Source organism: Ambystoma mexicanum, chromosome 7q, assembly GCF_040938575.1.
Source record: "Ambystoma mexicanum isolate Mex_15411 chromosome 7q, UKY_AmexF1_1, whole genome shotgun sequence".
NCBI lineage: Eukaryota > Metazoa > Chordata > Amphibia > Caudata > Ambystomatidae > Ambystoma > Ambystoma mexicanum.
This window is the reverse complement of record NC_090941.1, coordinates 916,165,367-916,187,115: the sequence shown is the minus strand read 5'-3', so window position 1 is coordinate 916,187,115 and position 21,749 is coordinate 916,165,367. Positions and strand designations below refer to the sequence as shown.

Below are 21,749 nucleotides of genomic sequence, written 5' to 3'. Positions count from 1 at the left end.
CAAAGAGTTTACAATATGTTTCTCTGTCATGGAACATGAGGTTCACCCACACATATCCCATTATCTCGATGGGTGTTTTTCCATAACCGGTAGCTCTTACACAAGTTCTTCGCAGGTCATGTATCTTGCCAGAGAGTACACTCAAAAAGGTCTTGAGATCCACGATGGTGTAGGGGGAGCCAGTGTCTACCATTACGGGTAATGATATGCCGTTGATTTGCATTTTGACCCAGGGACCGTTGCTCTGTTGTTGGGATGTTACAGTGAGTATTTGTACTGTTTGTTGCATTGGACTGATAGATAACATGTCATTGTGCTCTTGGTTGCTTTCAATGACTCTCACAGAGGACGGTCTGATGAAAGGTCGCCTGGTGAGATCGCCATATCTGGTTGTCTTTCCCCGTGTGTTCTTGCAGACTTTGGCAAAGTGTCCAATCTGGCTGCACTTATAACACTCCATAGCGATGGCGGGGCATTCTTTGTCAGGATTTGCATGCTTGTACCATCCGCACCTCTGGCAGCGCGTTGGATTCTGGGAGTTGTATGGCCTCGCTCTGTTTGAGCCAAATTTCGAACCCCTTGATGGCGGAGCCTTTCTAACTGCTGCTACTAGAGGCTCGTAAGGCTCGGACTCAGGGCTGACACATTTGATCTCCACACTGGTCGTGTGGTCACGTCTTTCCCTCATGCATCGATCTCCCAATTCCATGCTCCTTGCTATCTCCGTGGCTTGGTCCAGGGTGGGATTTTTGGTTTGCCACAATTTTTGTTGGATGCGTGGATCAGCCACATTCAGCACCAATTGGTCTCTCAAATACTCATCACAGACACCTGTGAAACTGCAGCTTGACATAAGCGCCCTGAGGGACGCTATGTATGAATCAATAGACTCGCCTTTGAGCTGCTTTCTGGAAAAGAACCTGTATCTTTCCAGTACTACGTTGGTCTTGTTGCCAAAATGACTGGTGAGTTTGGCCAATGCTATGTCAAACTTGCGGTTGCCATCTCCTCCCATGTTGCCGGGTTCGGGAAGGGTCCTGAAAAGTCTCAGTGCTTCTGCCCCTATACAGTTCAAAAGGGTCGCCTCCTTGAGGTCATCATTGAATTTGCTGCCCCCAATGGCTCTGAGGTAGACGTGGAATCCATCGATCCATTGTTCCCATGGGCAGGTTGGGCTCCCAGGGCATGGAAGAAACTTGGTGGGAGGCGGAACGCCCTGCATGGTGGTGTGCCTGATTCTAGGTTGTAAGTGGTGAGGAATGGCGTTGAGTGGCACCCGTTGCTGTGGTGATAGGCAGAGGTTTGCAGTACTGTTGGCAGTTAGCAAGGAGGCGCTGGGATACAGTCTTTATGGAATTGCTTGAATGGCAGGGTGGGACCCCATTCAGAGAATGCCCAGGTGTATCTGTACTGCAGAGTCTTTAGGCTTCAGTGTATGGATGGTCCTTAGTACAGATTGTGACCTCACAATGGGCTGGGAGCGCAGGTTGGCTGGTTCGGGGAAGACCTGATGGAATGTTCAGTTGTGATGTCACAATGGACCAAGCTAGTGAGTAATTAGTCCCGGAAGGTCAGGGTAGCCATTGAGAGAATGAAGACTGCTAATGCTGTGTGTGCGTTGCTGGGCAACAACTAGCAGCTTTTGAAAATGATGCAGGGTTCTGCTCAGGGCAGCGGTGAGGGTTTTACACAAAAAGAAAATGCCAGCAAAATGAAAGCGCACGTTTCACCTCGTCCGTTTTACACATAAAATGCCAAATGAAAGGCCTGATAGATGGACAGCTCCTGCTGTCTGAAGCACTTTTGGAGTAGGGCAGGAGTGCAATGTGTGCCGCTCTGAACTCCCAGCGGGGAGGAGCGGCACCCTTTACAGTGTAGAACTGAAGGTGGGGGAAAAGGATGTCGAGGCCTCTCTTGGCAGCGCCAGCAGCGGCCTGCCTGTCAGCTGTCAGCAGAAGTCGGCGGCAGCGAAAGGGGGGGGCTGTGCTCGCAGTCAGGTGGCATGATACGCTCCCGGGGTTCTCCGGGTACGGTGCCTCGTCGCCATTGTAATAAAGAGGCACACTATGATGGAGGTGAGTAAGAGCTTTATTCGAGGCCCCCGGGGTAGTCACAGTAGAGGCACCAACTGGCGAGGCACTCTAAATGGAATATACATGCACGAGGTTCTAAAGAGACTCGTGCATGTATTACCGTAACACGGTACCACTACCTAAAAAGTCTGGGGGGGGGGGTATGTTTAATTGTTATATTACAACATAACATTTAAAAAATTCACAAAGTAGTACACATACATGTAATACATAAGAAATGTAACCCATTTATGTACCACACTAACCATTCATTTAAATACAATATGTACTAAAATGGAATATACCAAGAGAAGTTAAATTGGCTTCCAACATAATTACCTCACAGACACTCCACAACTAAGACCAAAACCAGACCTACAGAGTACTCAGAACATATCTTACCTGAAATAGTAAGTGTACTTCATTTTACTCATACATTTCTAAACATTCTGTATTAGATCAAAAAAATTATTATACTTTTTTTTTCTCACAGAAATGTCTAGTACTCTGGAATGGCTAGAGGAGCACTTCCCACATGACGAAATGTCAGAAGATAGTGAAGCTAATGGTACACACTTTACAATATAAACCATTTAATTGTTATTATTTTATATATATGTAACATATATATTTCTTTTTGTACAGAGCATACCAAAATAGAAAATATCTTCGAAGAAACTGTCATGGAAAACACGCTTGACAGCATAAAAGAAAAAATGGATTTATTATTGACCAATTTTAATAATTTGAAAACTTTTGTTGAGGGTCATTTTAAAACAAAAACCTCATACCATTGTCCCACATGTACTTGTCCCCCTTCACCAGTCAATTATCCCCAAAGCCGCTCCATAACCCAAAACGTTTTGATGACTTACATCCCTTCTTCACCTGATACCAATCATGTTGAAACCCCTAATTCTCCTGTTTTTGTTTCTGTTTCTGCCTCACCTTCTCTGTCATAAATTATTAATATATGTTAAATAAAGTTATATTGTGTTGTAATTAATTCCCGTTTTTTATTTCTTAAAAAGCAATGTAGGTGTCCGCGAACAGCGCGGGTGTTCTGAAATGTTCGTAAACAAACGAAAATGGAGGTGTCCTGAAGAACACTGTACCTGTCCGTGGTGTTCGCTAGCAAGTTGAAACTGTTCTAAGAACACAATTGATATCCTGAAATGTTTGTAATCAAACGAAAATGGAAGTGTTGTAAAGAACACTATATCTATCCGTAGTGTTCGCTAGCAAGTTTAAACTGTTCTAGAACACACGCGATGTCCAGAAATGTTCTTTTGATGTGTGACACACTTTTAATTAGTTCAGGACCCGAACAGTGTCCGTAGAACATCAACGCGCATGCGCAAACCAATGTCCGTGCATTTTGTGTCCCGCGGACAGGAGCTTCCTTCGCAAAGGGATCATGTGACCACACCAACGCTAATCGCGTGTTCTGAATGCGGACACTGTTCGTGTCCGTGAACAAATTAAAAGTACATTTTCGAGTAATCCACAATATTTTTCCATAAAAACTCATCATGGCACAAGTCTGACATAGTAATCCTGAGTTTCTACATACCTTTTGAAACTTTTTGAACCCTTTTTTGTGTTCGATCTGTCCGTGGACAGCGCGCATGTCCTTGAACCGCGTACAAGCACCCCTATAAAAGACCACGCCCTAGAGCTTATTCTCATTGTGTTTCTGGCTATTCTTCAGAGCACAGCTATTTCTCCTGCAACTTGCAGATTACACCATCGAGATGGAATCCCTGGCTGCAGTACTGCCACCTTGTGCTGCAACTGCTTCAGCACCACCCCCACCCCCTCCACCACCTTCCCAAGGGCCTGAAGAGGGGAACAGGAGTGAGGATGCAGAGGAGGAAGAAGAGGATGATGAGAATGAGGTAGAGGAAATCCCTACTACCCGCACTAGGCGTGAGGCTTGGGTGTGGCAGTTGTTTACCATTCATGGGAATGGTCCTAAGGCTCATGCGAACCGTGTCACCTGCAATAAGTGCAAAATGATACTCAGTCGCGGGAGGCACGGTTCGTACAGCTTTCGGACCACGACGCAACACTTGAGGTCAATTCACTCTGGGGCGATTCGCAAGGTTGTACCTTGCGAAAAACATAGTAGGTTGATTTCTCCAGCATGGGGTCTGGCATGGATTCACATGCTCATGAATATTCCCCGTCGTCAGGCTGGGAATCCTCGGTAAAGAAAAAAACCAGTATCAGTTTTGTTTCTGATCTGTCTTTCGTAGTAATAACCAATCACTGGTCTCTGCGTCATACTGAGCACAGCCAATGACTGCCCTCTACCTAAGCACCGCCTCTGGCAGCTATCTTCAGATTTTTACCGCACGTTCATGTGTTGGGATCCTCGTGCTATTGCTCTCGAGCGTTAGTGCTATTTTTTCATGTTTTTTCTCAAAACTTCGTTTTTTCCAGTCAAAAGAGCCTCAAGCTCCACCGACTCTCCATCCGATCAACGGGGACCCGTGTCGGATTCGTCTGCGCCCCTCAAGGGTGAAGATTTCATCGAGCTACGTTTGGAGGACTCCAGAAGCTTCTCAGGCCCGGACATGGCCCAGGAGAAGGGAAGCTCGATGCCCGGAAAGCTGTTCAGGGTCTGCCCTGGATGCCAGCTGCAGAACGTCTTTGAGGACGAACACTCCTTTTGTCTCTACTGCTTACATGAGGACAAGACACACGTGGAGAAGGACTGTGCGTTTTGCGGCAATATGTCGGAGCGGACCATGAAGGACCGCCACCAACGCCTCGCCAACTGGCTGGAAGGGAAGAGCCCGTCAGGCGAGAAGAAGAGGAAGAAATCCGAGCGGTCTTCTAAGACCTTTGAGGATGCCCCGGCGACGGGGGTCCAACACAAGGCCAAGCACCGCGAGTCCGCTGGCACCGGGAGCGCCGAACGGTCGGGCTCTACGGGCGCCAGGCAGGGCGCGCACCCTCCCCGGCACCTTCAGCCACGAGCCAACGCTCTGGGTCGGGTAAGAGGAAGGGCGAGCACCCGGCGAAGCTCCTGGAGAGGCCCCGGTCGAGCTCGAAGGCCCCATCGGAGGGGGAGCGAGGCAGTGTCCCCCCCCTCAAGGATAAGGCGGTGAGCGCACCTAAGGTGGTGAAGGCCTTAATCCATCCGGCCAAGCCCTCTATCGATACTGTCGCGGCGGCCCTGGCTCAGCCTGTGGAGGCTACACCAGTGGTGGCGACCTCGGGGCTCAGAGTCTCCCTGCCACCTCGGAGGGAGTCCTCTTTTGTGCCCATCGATAGGACCCCCGTGAAATCCCCGGCGGGGAAGAAAAAGGGGGGGCAGGGCGTCGTCGTAGATTCGGCTTCAGAGGAAGAGCTGATCGAGGTCTTAAGCCACGGCTATGGCGTGGATGAAGACCGGCCCGTCGGGATGGATCCCGACGCAGGTGACGACGACAGCGTCGAGGGTGCCGACGGGGCCCCTGATCGCCCGTCGGATTCCCCTCTGCCAGCGCCGCAAGACAACTCGGCGGCCATTTTGTTGGCTATACAGTCCTTATGCTCCGGGATAAGGACGAGACTACCGTTGCCGACGGAGGAGCCTCTCCCGTCGGGGGATCCTGAACCGGGACCTTCGGATGTTCCCCCTCCCAAGAAAAGAAGGATTCACCCTCCACCTCCTTTTCAGCCGTCGCGACCCGTCCAGCCCTCCTCCCCGTCCACCCGAGGGGATGATACGGGGACTGACACGGCAGCGACGGGTACGGACGACGAGGTATACGACGAGGATCTCCCGTCGTCACCTCCCAGCAGGGCCTCTCCGCCCGATGAGATTGGATCGTTCCACTCCATGATCGCCAGGGCATCCAAGCTTTTCCAACTCTGCCCTGAGGAGAAGAAAAAGGAAGGATTCCTTTATCAACGGCGCGAGGCCAAGAGGAAGACGGTCCTCGCGGTGCCTCTACTGGACGACATTTGGGATGAGGGCCTCGCCCTCCTCAAGAACCCTTCCACGACGCCAGCTAGAAGAGACCGGTACGAAAAGAAGTACCGGGTCCCGGACGCGGCCCCCCTGTGCCGCCGGGCGCAGCATACCCCGGACTCCGTCGTCTCCGCGGCGGCCAGGAAGAAAGCGGGGGGGGTGCGGCCTCCACATCGACTTCCCCACCGGACGGCGAGGGAAAGAAATTGGACGCTATGGGACGCAGGGTCATCTCGTCTGCAGCGACGACGATTAAAGCGGCCAACGCCTTGGCTATCGTGGCCCGCTACGACAGGGAGCTATGGTACAAACTGGCTCCCCTGCTGGACTTCCTACCGGACGACAAGAGGGCGGATGCCCTAGAGATCCTACAGGAAGGTGAGGTGGCGTCGGACCACGCCATCACTATTGCGACGGACATCGCCGACACTGGATTTCGCCAGTTGGGCAACGGCGTGTGCCTTAGGCGGCGTGGATGGCTCAAGGCTACGGACTTCCGTCAAGACGTACAGACCAGAGTCCTGGACATGCCGTTCGATGGGAACAACCTGTTTGGGAAAACAGTGGACGATTCCCTTCAGGCCATTAAAGCGGACACTGAGACGGCCCGGGCCCTTCGGGTTCTACAGCAACGACGGACGCCCTTTCGGAGCAGCGGAGGCAAGGGCGCCTCCAAAGGTTCCGGCGGCGGTTTCTCTACCTACCGTCAAGCGGCCCGCTCGTCGTCTCAAGAGGCCTACAGAGGACGAGGCAAGTCTGGAGGACCCCGCCGTCGTCGCCAAGGAGGTCAAGGCGGCAAAGCCTCGTCGAAACAGGATTGAACCGGCCATGGGGTCGGGCCCCCACCGAAGCACCCCGGTGGGAGGCCGGCTGGCGAGCTTCGTCAGCGTGTGGGAGTCCATCTCCACCGACCGTTGGGTGCTGGACGCCTTGGCCCGGGGCCACGCGCTCGAGTTTCAAAGAAGGTGCCCGCGCGGCCCCCCGTGGCCAGGAGAGAGCTTTACGTCCCTCAGCTTCTCCTGGAGGTAAAGGCGTTGCTCAGGAAGGGCGCCATCGAACTCGTCCCAAAGAGGCTTCGGGGCTCTGGAGTTTACTCGAGATACTTCCTCGTGAAGAAGAAGACGGGAGGATGGCGCCCCATCCTAGACCTGCGACGTCTGAACAAGTTCATCAAGGCGCAGAAGTTCCGGATGGTCACCCTCCAGCACGTCCTGGGTCAGCTGGAGGAAGGAGACTTCCTGTCGTCGTTGGATTTGGAAGATGCCTACTTCCATATTCCCATCCTAAAGGGGCACCGAAAATTCCTCAGGTTTGTGGTCCAAGGGCGTCACTACCAGTTCAAAGCCCTCCCCTTCGGACTACGGTCGGCACCCAGGGTATTTACCAAGTGCCTTGCACCGGTGGCGGCGCAGCTGCGCCGCGAGGGGATCCACGTCTACCCCTACCTGGACGACTGGCTCATCCGAGCCAAGACGAGGGAGCTCGCCGTGGACCACACGGCAAGGACCGTCCAACTTCTCACGGACCTTGGATTCTCCGTGAACTACGCCAAGTCCCACCTGGTACCCGCGCAAAACGCACTGTTTCTGGGAGCGAAGCTCGACAGTGTCCCTTCTGGCCTCCCCGTCGGAGGAAAGGACCAGGTCCATCCTGGGCAAGGTACAGCGGATGTTGGTTTCAGACGCGGCCACGGTGAGGTCCATCAAGTCCCTCCTCGGAATGATGTCCTCTTGCATCTACCTCATTCCCATGTGCAGGCTCCGGATGCGCCCGTTGCAGGAGTTCCTGGACGCGCGCTGGATCCAAACGACGGGCGGCTTCGAGGAGAGGATCACACTCGACGAGAGTTTCCGCCGAGCGGTCCCGTGGTGGAGCACCCGCGCGCATCTGACGGCGGGCATGGACTTCCAGACCCCAGACCACCAGGAGACAGTGACCACGGATGCCTCCCTGGAAGGGTGGGGAGCGCACACCGAAAATCTGCACGTGAGAGGCCTCTGGCTCCCGACGGAGAAGTCCCTCCATATCAACGTCCTGGAGCTCTGTGCAGTGTTCTGGGCCCTCAGGTCCTTCCTTCCGTCCCTCAAGGGCAAGGTGGTGAGGATCTTCACCGACAACACAACCACCATGTTTTACATCAGGAAACAGGGCGGAACCAGGTCCCCAGCACTGTCCAAGGAGGCGCAGGACCTGTGGCATTGGGCAGTCGCCCAAAGGATGTTTCTGGTGCCGTTTCATCTGGCAGGGATAAAAAACATCGCCGACTCACTCAGCAGGGAGCTGCGCTCGTGCCACGAGTGGGAACTACGACAGGATCTAGTGGATCGCCTCTTCCGACGGTGGGGCACACCCCAGATCGACCTGTTCGCGACGGCGACGAACTCCAAGTGCCGGAGGTTCGCCAGCAGGTTTCCCCAGGCGAGGAGCATGGGCGATGCTTTCTCGTTCCCCTGGGAGGGCCTGTTCCTCTACGCGTTCCCTCCTTTGCCACTGCTAATCCGGCTCGTCAACCAGCTCAAGAGGTCACGGTGCAGGATGATCCTCGTCGCACCTGCGTGGCCGAGGCAGATATGGTTCCTGGACCTTCTGGACTTGTCAGCGTCCCCGCCAATCAAGCTGCCGGTGGACGCGGATCTACTCTCCAGGGAAGGAGGCGCCATCCTCCACCACGACCCGAAATCGCTGAACTTGCAGGCCTGGCTCCTGCAGCGCTAGAGTTTGGAGGATACGACATACCGGCCGACTGCAGAGAGGTTCTTGCAAAGGCCAGGGCGTCCTCGACTCTTAAATGCTACGGACACAAATGGAAGAGGTTCTCTGTCTGGTGCCACGCACAGAAGATTAACCCTCTACGGATTACGGCTCCCCAGGTACTGCCGTACCTGCTGACGCTGGCCAAAGCTGGACTGGCACACGCGTCCATCAAGATTCATCTTGCTGCGATCTCCCGATACACCAGAACCACGGGCCGGACGTCCCTGTGGTCTCATCGTCTGGTGAAAAAGTTCATGAAGGGACTGTCAGATCGTTCCCGCCGGTGAAGGCGCCGGACTCGGCGTGGGAGCTCAACGTTGTGCTGACCAAGCTCATGGGACCTCCGTTCGAGCCTCTGCACTCGGCCCCGTTGAAGTTTCTGTCGTGGAAAACAGCGTTTCTTGTGGCCATCACCTCCGCACGACGGGTGGGAGAGATCCAGGCCCTTTCCTGCAAGGCCCGTACTTGACTTTTCACGACACGAGGGTAGTGCTCAGGACGCACCCCTCCTTCATGCCCAAGGTACCGTCGGACTTCCATCTCAACGAACCCTTGGTGTTGCCTGTGTTCTTCCCGTCGCCTTCGTCGTGGGCTGAGAGGACTTTGCACTCGGTGGATGTGGCTAGAGTGCTGAAGTTCTACGTGGACCGCACAAAGTGTTTTCGGAAGACGTCACAACTCTTTGTGAACTTTGGACCTGTCAATCAGGGGAAGGCTCTCTCGAAGGCTTCCATTTCCAGATGGCTCTCCGGCTGTATCATGTACTGTCATCGGTTGGCAAACAGACCGCTGCCTGGCCGTCAGAGCCCATTCCACCAGAGCGATCGCAGCTACCACGGCGTTTCTTTCTGGTGTGCCCCTGCTGGACATATGCAGAGCTGCTACGTGGAGGTCGACGCACACCTTCACGAAATTCTACTGCGTCGATCGGGATTCCAGGGAGGAGTCCAGGGTCGGCCAAGCAGTGCTGCGCAACCTGTTCGCCTGAGGTGAGCCTGGTGAGGAGGTAAGATGCTTAATGTTGAGTTTGATGTAATGCTTAATGTTGAGCCTTTGCCACCTCCCGTGGTTGTGCATGTGTGTACTGCTGTGTATTCTTTGTTCATGAGCATGTGAATCCATGCCAGACCCCATGCTGGAGAAGGAACAAGTTACTTACCTGTAACTGTTGTTCTCCAGCATGGGTCTGGCATGGATTCACATGCGAACCCTCCCGCCTACCCCTCTGCGGCTCTTCACTTGGTCATACTGCCACTTCACGTGCTTCCAAATCTGAAGATGGCTGCCAGAGGCGGTGCTTAGGTAGAGGGCAGTCATTGGCTGTGGTCAGTATGACGCAGAGACCAGTGATTGGTTATTACTACGAAAGATAGATCAGAAACGAAACTGATACTGGTTTTTTTCTTTACCGAGGATTCCCAGCCTGACGACGGGGAATATTCATGAGCATGTGAATCCATGCCAGACCCATGCTGGAGAACAACAGTTACAGGTAAGTAACTTGTTCCTTCCTCTACTTCATCCTCTGTTTCTGATCCTGTCACCACAAGGACCACCTCTGTGGGACAGCGTCTTCCTCAAGCTGCCTCACAGGCCACACAGAATTCTGATGACCCTTACCTTTCGAGAGTCACAGTTGTATGTATGTATGTACTGTGACACAGTACTCTGCAGTGGGGAGCGACTTTGCAGTGCTTTTGAGACTATCGTCTCAGAGCATGAGAAGACCTGCTCACTACCCAAATAAAACACACTCTACATCTTCCTCTCTCAGCTCGCCCTTTCTTATCCCTGTGGTTGGTGCCCCCCCTTTACCCTCCTTTCCCCTCCTCTCCTAGTGTGCCGTGTCTAAAAAACCAAAAAATATACAAAATTACAAAAATCAAAAACAAAATAAGGCTCTTTTCAGAGCCGCCTTTCACAGTTAAAAACTAGAAGTGAAAATAAATGAAGCAGGGCCCTTTGTATTTTTGAGAAGTCCGGGGACAGTTCGCGGACATCAAAAAAATTGGGTTGATACCCTATCATAACCATTGCAATTTTCTCTGGTAGGAAGTGGTGGCTCTTAAATGAGCCTTTGGGAGGTGTGTGTATGTCAAAAACTATAAATACTTAACACCTACTTCAAAATGGATGCTGTAAATCTAAAAAAGGTCGTAATGCATTTTGTATATTTGTCAAAAAATTCTGATTGCCAGCATAAGTAAGATGGACTCCATCTCTGCGAACAGTGTATGTACTACGAAACATATTTTCATTATGAAAAGATGACATGCCAAAATCTCTTAGAAAGGCACAAACGGCCTTATTAACATTGTGCCTTGCTTTTTCCATTTGTGGACCAAATGAAGAACGACAAAGCCACAATTGTCTCTGTGCAATCCGTGAAAATATTACTTGAGAATTAGGAAACATGTCCATGACCTTCCCAAGTCCTTCCTTCATAGAAAATTGCAAAGCAATTCCAGACACATGTCCTAAACTGTTCCCTCCACAATGAATTACAATTATGTCTGGATGTTACTCTGTCTCCAAAGTAGCACAAAGAGGTAGCAAGTCCAAACACTTCATTCCTCGTACTCCATGCCAGTGTACTTCCACATGTGGAAATCCAAGATGTACAGCTACTCCACAGCTTTCTGCATGCACCTTCAACCAATGTATCCATGAATCTCCCAAAATGCAAACAATCTGTTTTCTGAAACACACAACCATAGCTATCAGTTGTTCTCTGAGCAAAAAGAGTATCTGAGAAACTCTTTCCTGGCACAACACACCCACTAAACTTTCCTGACCAATCCTTTTCAGTGCTCATTCTCATGTGCATGACTTCTGAACCCAAAAATCCCCGGATGTAACACCCGATGTCCGCGAACTACCGCCATGTCCGCGGACATAACGTAACATGAACAGTCCTTCTACCATGTCCACTTCACTTTCTGTGCCATTCCCTCATTGGATGTAGCTAAGAAGTCACATGACCATCCACCAGTCACATTCAAGACCCCTACATCTAACTGCATCATCATAGATCAGCACTGCAAATGTACGGTGAACCTCTCTGAGTACAAGTGTCATATCATTGGCAAGCACCATCTACATCAAATACTGTACAAGTCTCCAAGATGTCTACTTGCAGCTCCATGCATATCCAAATGCATGAACACACACTACAGGTATGCATATTTTCTGTACAATACATGAACACATTTTCAAACTGACTTAATATTTTTGTTTTATTTCTTTATTTATTCAATTACTTTAATGTAAGCATGACATTGAGGCACTATTATGTGGAAGAGCTTACTTACAGAAATAGTGGTATTCAGTGGTACAGTATGAATTTCACAAACATAGTAAAGATATTTTGTTTGCTAAAGTTAGTCATTACAATACAATTTGTTCATTAAGAACATATCATATGTATTGAACTTGTGCGACGTATTTTATGTAAATAAGAAAGTTTTAATGGTTTTGAGGAAAGCGCTGAGGATTTCAATTAAAAAAATCAATGTCTAAATTAAAAACAGTGCTATATACAAACAAAATTACTCATTTGTTTCTTTTACAATTATAGTGAAGACCATTCTCCTGAAAAGAAGCAACCGAATTTGAAGAACAAAGAACTAAGAATTAACCTGTTCATTTTAAAAAAAAAGTAAGTAGAATATCACAATAATATTTGTATTATTACTGAAACACACTGTAAAGTTAATTCATGCTATTTCTGTGCCTAAAAATAGACATTGTGCACCATTCTGTCCAAAGATCCCAATGTCTTAAACAAACAACCCAGAATGGCCCACAAATTCCTATTTTTGGACACACAAATTACCCAACTCAACCGCTACAATTTGGATATTTTTGAACAAACAACTGTTTTAATTCTATAGAATAGATTTACTATTTGTACTTCTCCACACCAATAGCTTACTTTTTTCTGTAATCTGAACCCAGTTTAGTAGCATATAAATTCAACAATACCCATCCCTACTAGTTGTAGTTCCCAATGCACAATCACACACCATTACATATATCTTTATCATCTTAATCAAACACTCATGCACACATACATTGCAGAACACCACAACCCATACCTTCTTTATTTTTTTCAACAGACCCTAAAGAATGCCTACCAAAAGTCAAGTCCGTAGAAAGCAACGCAGAAGTAGAGCAAATGAAAATAAGTGTCCAACATAAGCATCCATATCTAGCGCAATTTGTAATAGAAGTTGAAACAAACAGCTAATACAGTCATTTAGTGAAACAAAAGAAGTGTCAAATGGAAAAACTTTGCCTCCTCTATCAAAATGTAAAACAAACCAGAAAACAATTAACAAAAAATCAGCTATCACTACAGATAAAACTGCTTCTATAAATCTTGATAAAGTTCAAAGTAAGCATACCAAGAAAAGTATTTTAGCCAAAATGTTCCGTCACAGAGTCCTACAAAATCTTATAAAAACAGGAGAGAAACCAGGTTCAACCCTTAAAACCTATCGTAGGAAATTAATCTTAGAAGCATTGATAGATAGTGCAATTCTTCTCAAAAGAAAGTTATTTATTTTAGTGTTAAACAAAATGAAACCACTAAAAAAACTAATAAATTACAAAACTTCTCAATAAACGAAATGTCAACAGAAAGAACTTCTTAAGTATCTGCAGAGGTGAATGGAATCACACTACGAGCACAGAACCATACTTTAATGAAGAAGCGTACAAACAAAAGCAAACAAATACAATTGCCATACATAGCAGTGGTCGAGGTTATGAAAAAGTAAATAATACCATAATGGAACAAGAAGTACTCCTTACAAAAATATGCCCTGAAAACTTAGAATTACCCCTCCATTCAACTGAATCAGAACATCTAGTGTACAAATGGCCATGCACGTCAATGTGTAACTTTCCCAAACAATTTTTCAAGTCTTTACGCCAATTCCTCAATCAATATGTAAAATGCAAAGACAAAATCAAAATTAAACTACTGCAAAATATGGATACCTGTCCAATGCGCAAGTACAAAGGACTACAAGGACATTCATTGGCCTGCATTACAGGACCTACTTGTAAAACCACATTCCATGATATCAAAAGGATATCAACACATCATTCAACTATAAGAAATCTAGTTTATAAACTGTACTATGCTAAAAGTCCTGCTTTAGCACTAGCCAATTTAAATAACATTCTTCTACATAGTACAGCAAAAGACCTACTTGAAGAAATTGACTATATCCAGAAAAAATATTTTGGAAGTGAAAGCCACTTACAGAATGAAATGGCTTTAAACCAAATTAGCAACAATTCTACACATGGCAACCTTTTACTAAACACATACAAAAAAGAAATACTAAAATTTAAAAGTACATCAGCTGAAGTACCAAACCATGTGTGTGTATGTTGCCGCAGACATTTTTATAAAAGTAACACAAAAACTGTAGACCTATCATACAAAATAGAAGACAATGAAGATTCTAAATGGTTTCAATTAGCTTTCTACCTTGTAGCAGAAAACAAATATGAAATAACTGACCCCTTAATACTTTGCAGTTACTGCACTACAAAACTTGACAACAACCAAACTCCATCACGTGCTATCACAAATAATTTGGAATTGTACCCACTACCAAAATCCCTACAAAAACTTAATTTATATGAGAGCATCATAATTCAAACAGTGTACCCATTTCAAGCAATAATACGCCCTCAACCAAAACCAGCAAAATTACCTCCCTCTGAACTGGTAAAAGGCATTCGTGGAAAAGTAGTTTATTTACCATTAGATTTAAAAGAAAATGTGCATACTCTAGGAGTGCAACGTCCAATGCAGCAATCTTTAATTATCTTAGTAAATGGAGTACCTACAAAAGACAAAAAAATATGCCAACAGTTGGTAGATTTACATAAAGTTAGACATGCCTTGCAATATCTTAAAGAGAATAATGAATATTACAAAGAAATTAATATTGAAGAAAACTGAAGGATACAACTGAAATAATTCAAGAAACACAAGAAGCTGGTCAATTTGAGCTCCTAGATCCTGCTACAATATCAAATACTTTAGACCATTATCCAATTCATCCTTTGCACTCTAATGACACTATAGAAGATGCACTGGAAACGTACCAAATGCGTCAAACAAAAGGATCACCAATCAGCATATGGGAAAAAAGTATAGAAGCACGTACTTTTCCTCTGCTCTTTCCTACTGGCAAAGGAGGAAGGTACGATGATAGACCTATTGAAATATCAGCTTCAGAATACCGCTCATTACGGATGTATTCTGAAGATCCCAGATTTAGACAAAATCTGGAATACATATTCCACCTACTCTTTGAAAGTGATCTAGCAACTTTATGTTAGGGAGTTGCACACATATTAAAATCAGGATCACACTTTCAAAATATGACAGCTACACAATTATTTCAAAAAATGCAACAAAAGGATGAGGTTTTACAATCCAATATTACAAATCTATTAGCAGATACGCGTGGTACTAAAGAGTACTGGTTTCAACATCATTGAGATGTACATTGTATGATCAGAAACCTTGGCCCACCCACTTGGTTTGTTACATTAAGTTGTGCAGAATATGCATGGGAAGATTTACATGATTTCCTACGCATATCAAATAAAAACAAAACAAACCTAGATATACTAACACCAGGAGAACTTTGTTCTTTGGATCCTGTTAATGTTTCAAGATATTTTCACCATCGCTTCATTGCTATGCTACATTTTATTTGTAATAAAACTGTTCCTCCCCTTGGAGAAGTGCAACACTTCTTTTGGAGAAAAGAATACCAAGCCAAAGGAGCACCACATATCCACATGCTTTTATGGATTAAAGATGCTCCTAAATTTGGTCAAGACAGTGATGCCACTGTTTTACAGTTTATTGAAAAATATGTCACTTGTGAAATTCCATCAGAATCCACAAATAGTGATCTTCATGCGCAAATTTTACAATTTCAAAGACATAAATGTGGCAAAAATTGTCGTTGCAAATACAAAAACAAAGGCAAATACTACACCAAATGCCGATTTGGTTTCCCTAGACCAGTTACAAATACAGGTCAAGTGAACAACCTATGTCTTCAGTTAGACATAGTGTTAAAGGTAAGCCACCTAAAAATACATATTACATAAAAAGAAAAGAAGAGGAAAAATATATCAATGATTACAATGCAATCATTGCCCACTTATGGAATGCAAACATAGATGGGCAGTAAATTGCAGACAATTCTACTGCAGTTGCACGATATGTCACAGCATACTTGACCAAAGCAGAAAAAACAGAGCTCCAAGACCCCTGGAATGACCTGTCATCAGATAAAACAGTGTCTCAGAAATTATACAGCTTGGGCATAAAAATGCTCTCCCATAGAGAATGTGGATCATATGAAGCAGCTGATCGTTTAACTGGTACTGCATTGTATGGTAAATCTGAAAATATAGTATGGCTAAGTCTTGGTCCAGCTAAATCTAGAAAAAGAGTTCTAAAATCCTATGAAGATATAGAAACCATAGCCAAACGTGATCCCAACAGCCAAGACATTTTAAAAAACAATTTATTGGACACATACTACCCAAACAGAAGTAACACTTTGGAAACCATGTGTCTATACCACATAGCCCAAAACTACACATACAAAAATAATATAAAACCTGATGAAACAAAAGGTAAATACAGAGTGACAAACTGTGAAGGCAACGCAAATGAAAGCACTATAACGGATGTAAACTTTACACAATACAAAACAATGTTGCACAATGAACAGCAAAACGAAGAAGAACTCCAGGCCCAACTAGATAAAGACACTCCTGACAGTAGTCAACCTTCTGTAACAGGAAGCCAAGAACCACTGGGAGAACCACTGATAATAAATGAGGCAGAATTAGCTATGATAGAAGTAGAAAACACCATGTGTCAGTATGAAGATAAAGAAGACTTAACTATACTACAATCAAAACTAAATAACGAACAATGTAGCATTTTTGAAGAAGTAACAAAACAAATTGCACATGGTGTACAACATGAAAATAAATAATGTTCCTGCCATAATTATAAACCTTTACTACTGTACGTCAGTGGTGAAGCTGGTTCTGGCAAAACATTCCTAATCAAAATCATCAGTAAGTTCCTTCAACAATTGACAAACAACAAACTGTCAGCTGTTGTCACTGCCCCCACAGGTTTAGCTGCCTACAGCATAGGTGGTGTCATGTTACACCGATTACTACTATTGCCAGTAGAGCACCAGAACAAATTAGATTTACAAACTTTCTGCAGAAGCTGCAATGGAACTACGCAGAGTATTGAAACACATAAACAAATGAAAATGCTACTAATAGATGAAGTGAGCATGGTCTCAAACCTAATGTTGGCTTTGATTCATCTCAGATTACAAGAAGTACTCAAAACATACTATGAAGAGCTCTTTGCAGGAAAACACATTATTGTTTTTGGAGATCTTCTTCAATTGACAACAGTAAAAGGTGAGCCTATTTTTAAAACATTAGGAAACAAACTCTGCCGTAAAACTGTCGGCAGCATTGGAAATGTCAACCTTTGGCAACATTTCCAATACAGAGAATTAACAGAAAACATGTGGCAATCTGCAGATCTTAATTATGCCAACATCTTAAAAAGTATCAGAGACGGTATACTTTCTAAAGAAGAAGCAATATTGAAAACCTGGCACATTAATGCACTTCATGGCGATAATGCATGTGCTACAGATATTATGGAACAATAAGCCCACAAAAATGTCAATTGTATGGCCTTAATGCCAACTCTTGCAAGCTGTTTCAAATTCAATGAAATAATGTTAAGTAAAGAAATGCAACCAATAATGGAAATTAGCGCCACAGACAAACTAGATGTACATGGTATGACACTACCTATGTGTGACCAAGCCACAAAGAGACTAAATAGTTTAGAAAAATCAATCTCAAACACAGCAGGCTTAGAAAAGATATTAATATTATCCTTAAATTGCAGAGTAATGCTTAAACATAAACTTGACATGGACCAAAGACTAGTTAATGGAGCACTGGGTACAGTTGTTGGCTTTCAAACATACCAACGTGACAACAAAATTCAGTTTGTCAATATTCTCTTTGACAAACTTTCAGAAGTAAAAAGGATAGGACGCTCAACCGCTCAATTCCTTCTCTTCAAAGACATGTATGTACGCAGAGAACAATTTTCTCTAACTCTTGCATACGCAGTCACGATTCATAAATCACAAGGTCTTACCCTAGAAAAAGCAATGATAGATATTGGTAACACAGTCATTAAAGAAGGCATGAGCTACGTAGCACTATCACGCTTACGTACACTTGACGGTCTATTTCTAATCAACTTTGATGCAAGCAAAGTAAAAGCTGATATTCCTTGAATTTTAGAATACAATAGACTTTGCTCACTATACACCCCCCATCTAAACACATATTCTGTTCCACAAAAACTAAAACGTAATTAAAGAAAAATAAATCAAACAGACATGCAACAGGATGTCACTGCAAATCCTCCAAAGAGAGTAAAAGAAAGTAATACTTAATCAAGTACCACAAGCAAAAAAGAATCAATTAGGGAAAGTAAACCTCTTCAAAGAAGGAAGACAAACTCTAAAAAAAGCAGTCAGATACACAACTACCTGGTCCATTTTAAACTCTCAAATATAGTTGGTGTAAGTTGCTACGCAAATATAGCAATGAATATTCTATTTCAATTACCACCAATTGTTGACAACATTTACTTAACAGTACAGACCCATTGTGTATGCAAATGTTCGAACTTCACAGAAATGCAGCAAACAATCCTGATAACACATATACAGGGTAATTAATAGAATTTCGCACAAAAGTGGCGCATGCGGCTGGCGCACAGTGTCCCCGTGCGATACACTGCACCAGCCGCGTGCGATAAAATCCATTTCATCGCACAGCGTATTCATGGATTTTAGCCCCCAAAACCAGCCGTGGCGCAGCGACCCTGCAGCAGCACCAGTTACACCCCCAAGAACGCCCTCGCGCAAGGAAAATCCATCAAAATCCCCAATTCATCGCAAATGTCTGCGCTAACCCTGGACTAGTTTACAGGGCTGCCAAACAGCAAACGCCAAGCGGGGTCCGTGTATTACTGGGCTGCGCGGGAAGTTTCACACACGATTTCAGCAGGGTACGTGTATTACTGGGGTGCGCGGGAAGTTTCACACGCGATTTCAGCAGGGTACATGTATTACTGTGGTGCGCGGGAAGTTTTACACGCGATTGGCCCTGTGCGAGCGGGGTACGTGTATTACTGGGGTGCGCGGGAAGTTTCACACACGATTGGCCCTGTGCGAGCGGGGCACGTGTATTACTGGGGTGCCCAGGAAGTCTCACACGCGATTGGCCCTTTGCGAGCGGGGTACGTGTATTACTGGGGTGCGCGGGAAGTTTCACACGCAATTTCAGCTGGGTACGTGTATTACTGGGGTGCGCGGGAAGCTTCACACACGATTGGCCCTGTGCGAGCGGCGTACGTGTATTACTGGGGTGCGCGGGAAGTTTCACATGCAAATTCAGCAGTGATTTGGCCTTGTGGGTCCTCCCAGGTGTTCCCTCTACACCCTCCATGGCCCCTGCAGGCAGCCCACACCACAGGGGACTACCCTGCACCCCTGCTCATGTCCCGCAGGCAGTCCATCCACCATGAGCATGCCCCCCAGCCAAGCCGCATGTCACCTTGCACTACTGATCAACAACGCATGTCTCCCAGCACCCCCACCCCCCCAGCACTGTGGGGCACCTCCCAGCAGGCCCCACTCATGTCCAACTCATGTCCCCCTGCACGCCCACCCCCCCAGCATTCAGGGGCACCCTCCACTAGGCCCCCACTCATGTCTCCCAGCACCCCCACACCCAGCAATCAGGGGCACCCTCCACCAGGCCCCCACTCATGTCTCCCAGCACCCCCACCCCCTAGCATCCAGGGGCACCCTCCACCAGGCCCCACTCATGTCCAACTCATGTTTCCCTGCACCCCCACCCCCCAGCATCCAGGGGCACCCTCCACCAGGCCCCCACTCATGTCTCCCTGCACCCCCACCCCCCAGCAGTCAGGGGCACCGTCCACCAGGCCCCCACTCATGTCCCCCTGCACCCCCACCCCCCAGCAGTCAGGGGCACCCTCCACCAGGCCCCCACTCATGTCTCCCAGCACCCCCACACCCCAGCAGTGCAGGGCACTCTCCACCATGCCCCCACACATGTCTCCCAGCACCTCCAGCATCCAGGGCACCCTCCACCAGGCCCCCACCCATGTCCAACTCATGTCCTCCTGCACCCCCACGCCCCAGCAGTCCGGGGCACCGTCCACCAGGCCCCCACTCATGTCCCCCTGCACACCCACCCCCAGCAGTGCAGGGCACCTGCCAGCAGGCCCCCATACATGTCCCCCAACACCTCATGACGATCCATAATCATGGCCCCCATGCCCACTCAATACACTGCCTACGCCACCCCAGTCCGAACACACCACCAGGTATGACATCCACCCGACAAATAAATCACCAGCACACGATCCATCCCAAATGGCTAGTCTGCACATCAACACATATCCGTCAAATCCACACAATGACAGCATGTGAATGATAGAACACAAATTGTGACATGCATGAAACCAAAGAGAGAATACCACACATTGAAGTACAAAATTATAATGTATTAAACAGAAAAGCAAGGCAATGAAATGGAACAGAGGAAAATGGAAATAATAAATGAAATCCAGCATGTCCAATAAATGAAAAAGATGCATGAAATCCAAATGAAAGGCAAGCCAAAAGCAAGTCTCCAAAGTGTCAGTCTGAGAAAATAAATCCAAGGTTCCAAAATAAGAAAAAACCATTGATCCAAGTGAAAAAAAAATCAAAAATCCAAATCCATTGTCAAACTATGTACAAGGTGAACATGCAGGGTCCATGTGCCCAATCCTTTAAATGAAACCTATAAAATAAAATACTACCTTATGAAGAACTATATACAAGAAGTTGGGGCATTGTCCAAGCGCCCCAAAACAAAACAAAACCGAAAGGAAACTTAACACTATTTACAAGGGCAGCGGGCTAGTCCGACGGCTCACTTCTGGATGTGCCGGGCCAGGGCATCATCGAACTCCTGCTCAATGTCCCGGAGGCGGTCCTCCTCCATGGCCCCGAGGGTCCGCAGGGCCGACGGCATGTTCTCCTCCAACTCCCTGCGGATTACCTCGAGTTCTCCGCCCTGACCATCGTGAGCCGTGCCTCTTCCGCCCGCTGCCGCTCCGCATCTATGGCGTGGCCCAACCGCTGCCACACGGAAGACACTTCCCGTCCTGGGTCCTCCTGCTCTCCGGCCGATGCCTGCCCCTCCGATGTCAAAGACCGCGAGCCATCATGGCTCCCACCTCGTTGCTGCTTCTGCTGTGCCCGTGCCCTGGCTCCTGCTGCCTGCACATCCTCCACCGGCCGGTGTGCAGTCGTTGATGTGGCCACCCCTGCTGGACGTCCGACTCCTGACTGTGGCAGGGATGTGTCCTTCACCAGCCTGGCCACACCGTCAGAGGCAGCTCCACAGGGCACCGAGGTGACAAATGGGTGGAAAGATGGTACGGAGGAAGACTGGCGCATAGGGTGTTCAGTTGAGGAGGGGGTCGGAACAAGCTCCAGCAAACATAGGAATCCGGCCTGGGTGACCTGTCCCAGTAGGCCGACGCAGTCAACGAGCCATTCGAGATGACGTGCAGTCTCCTCATGAAAAGACTGCAGGTCACCTTGCATGGCCCGTTGACGCAACGCCACACCAGTCAGGACAGGCTCAACCCGTACCTGGATAGCCACGTCCACAGGCAGAGGAAGGCCAGTTGTTGTAAGCTCATCCCCTGCCTGAAAACGGGTCTGGACGTAGGCATCCCTGCTGGTGCAAGATGA

General features: G+C 47.2%; 1 protein-coding gene across 1 annotated transcript in view; it reads left to right on the top strand.

The window, feature by feature from the left end:
* The window catches only part of DDIAS (DNA damage induced apoptosis suppressor), a 395,303-nt gene that overhangs the window by 273,322 nt on the left and 100,232 nt on the right, over positions 1-21,749 (top strand). The window lies entirely within an intron of this gene.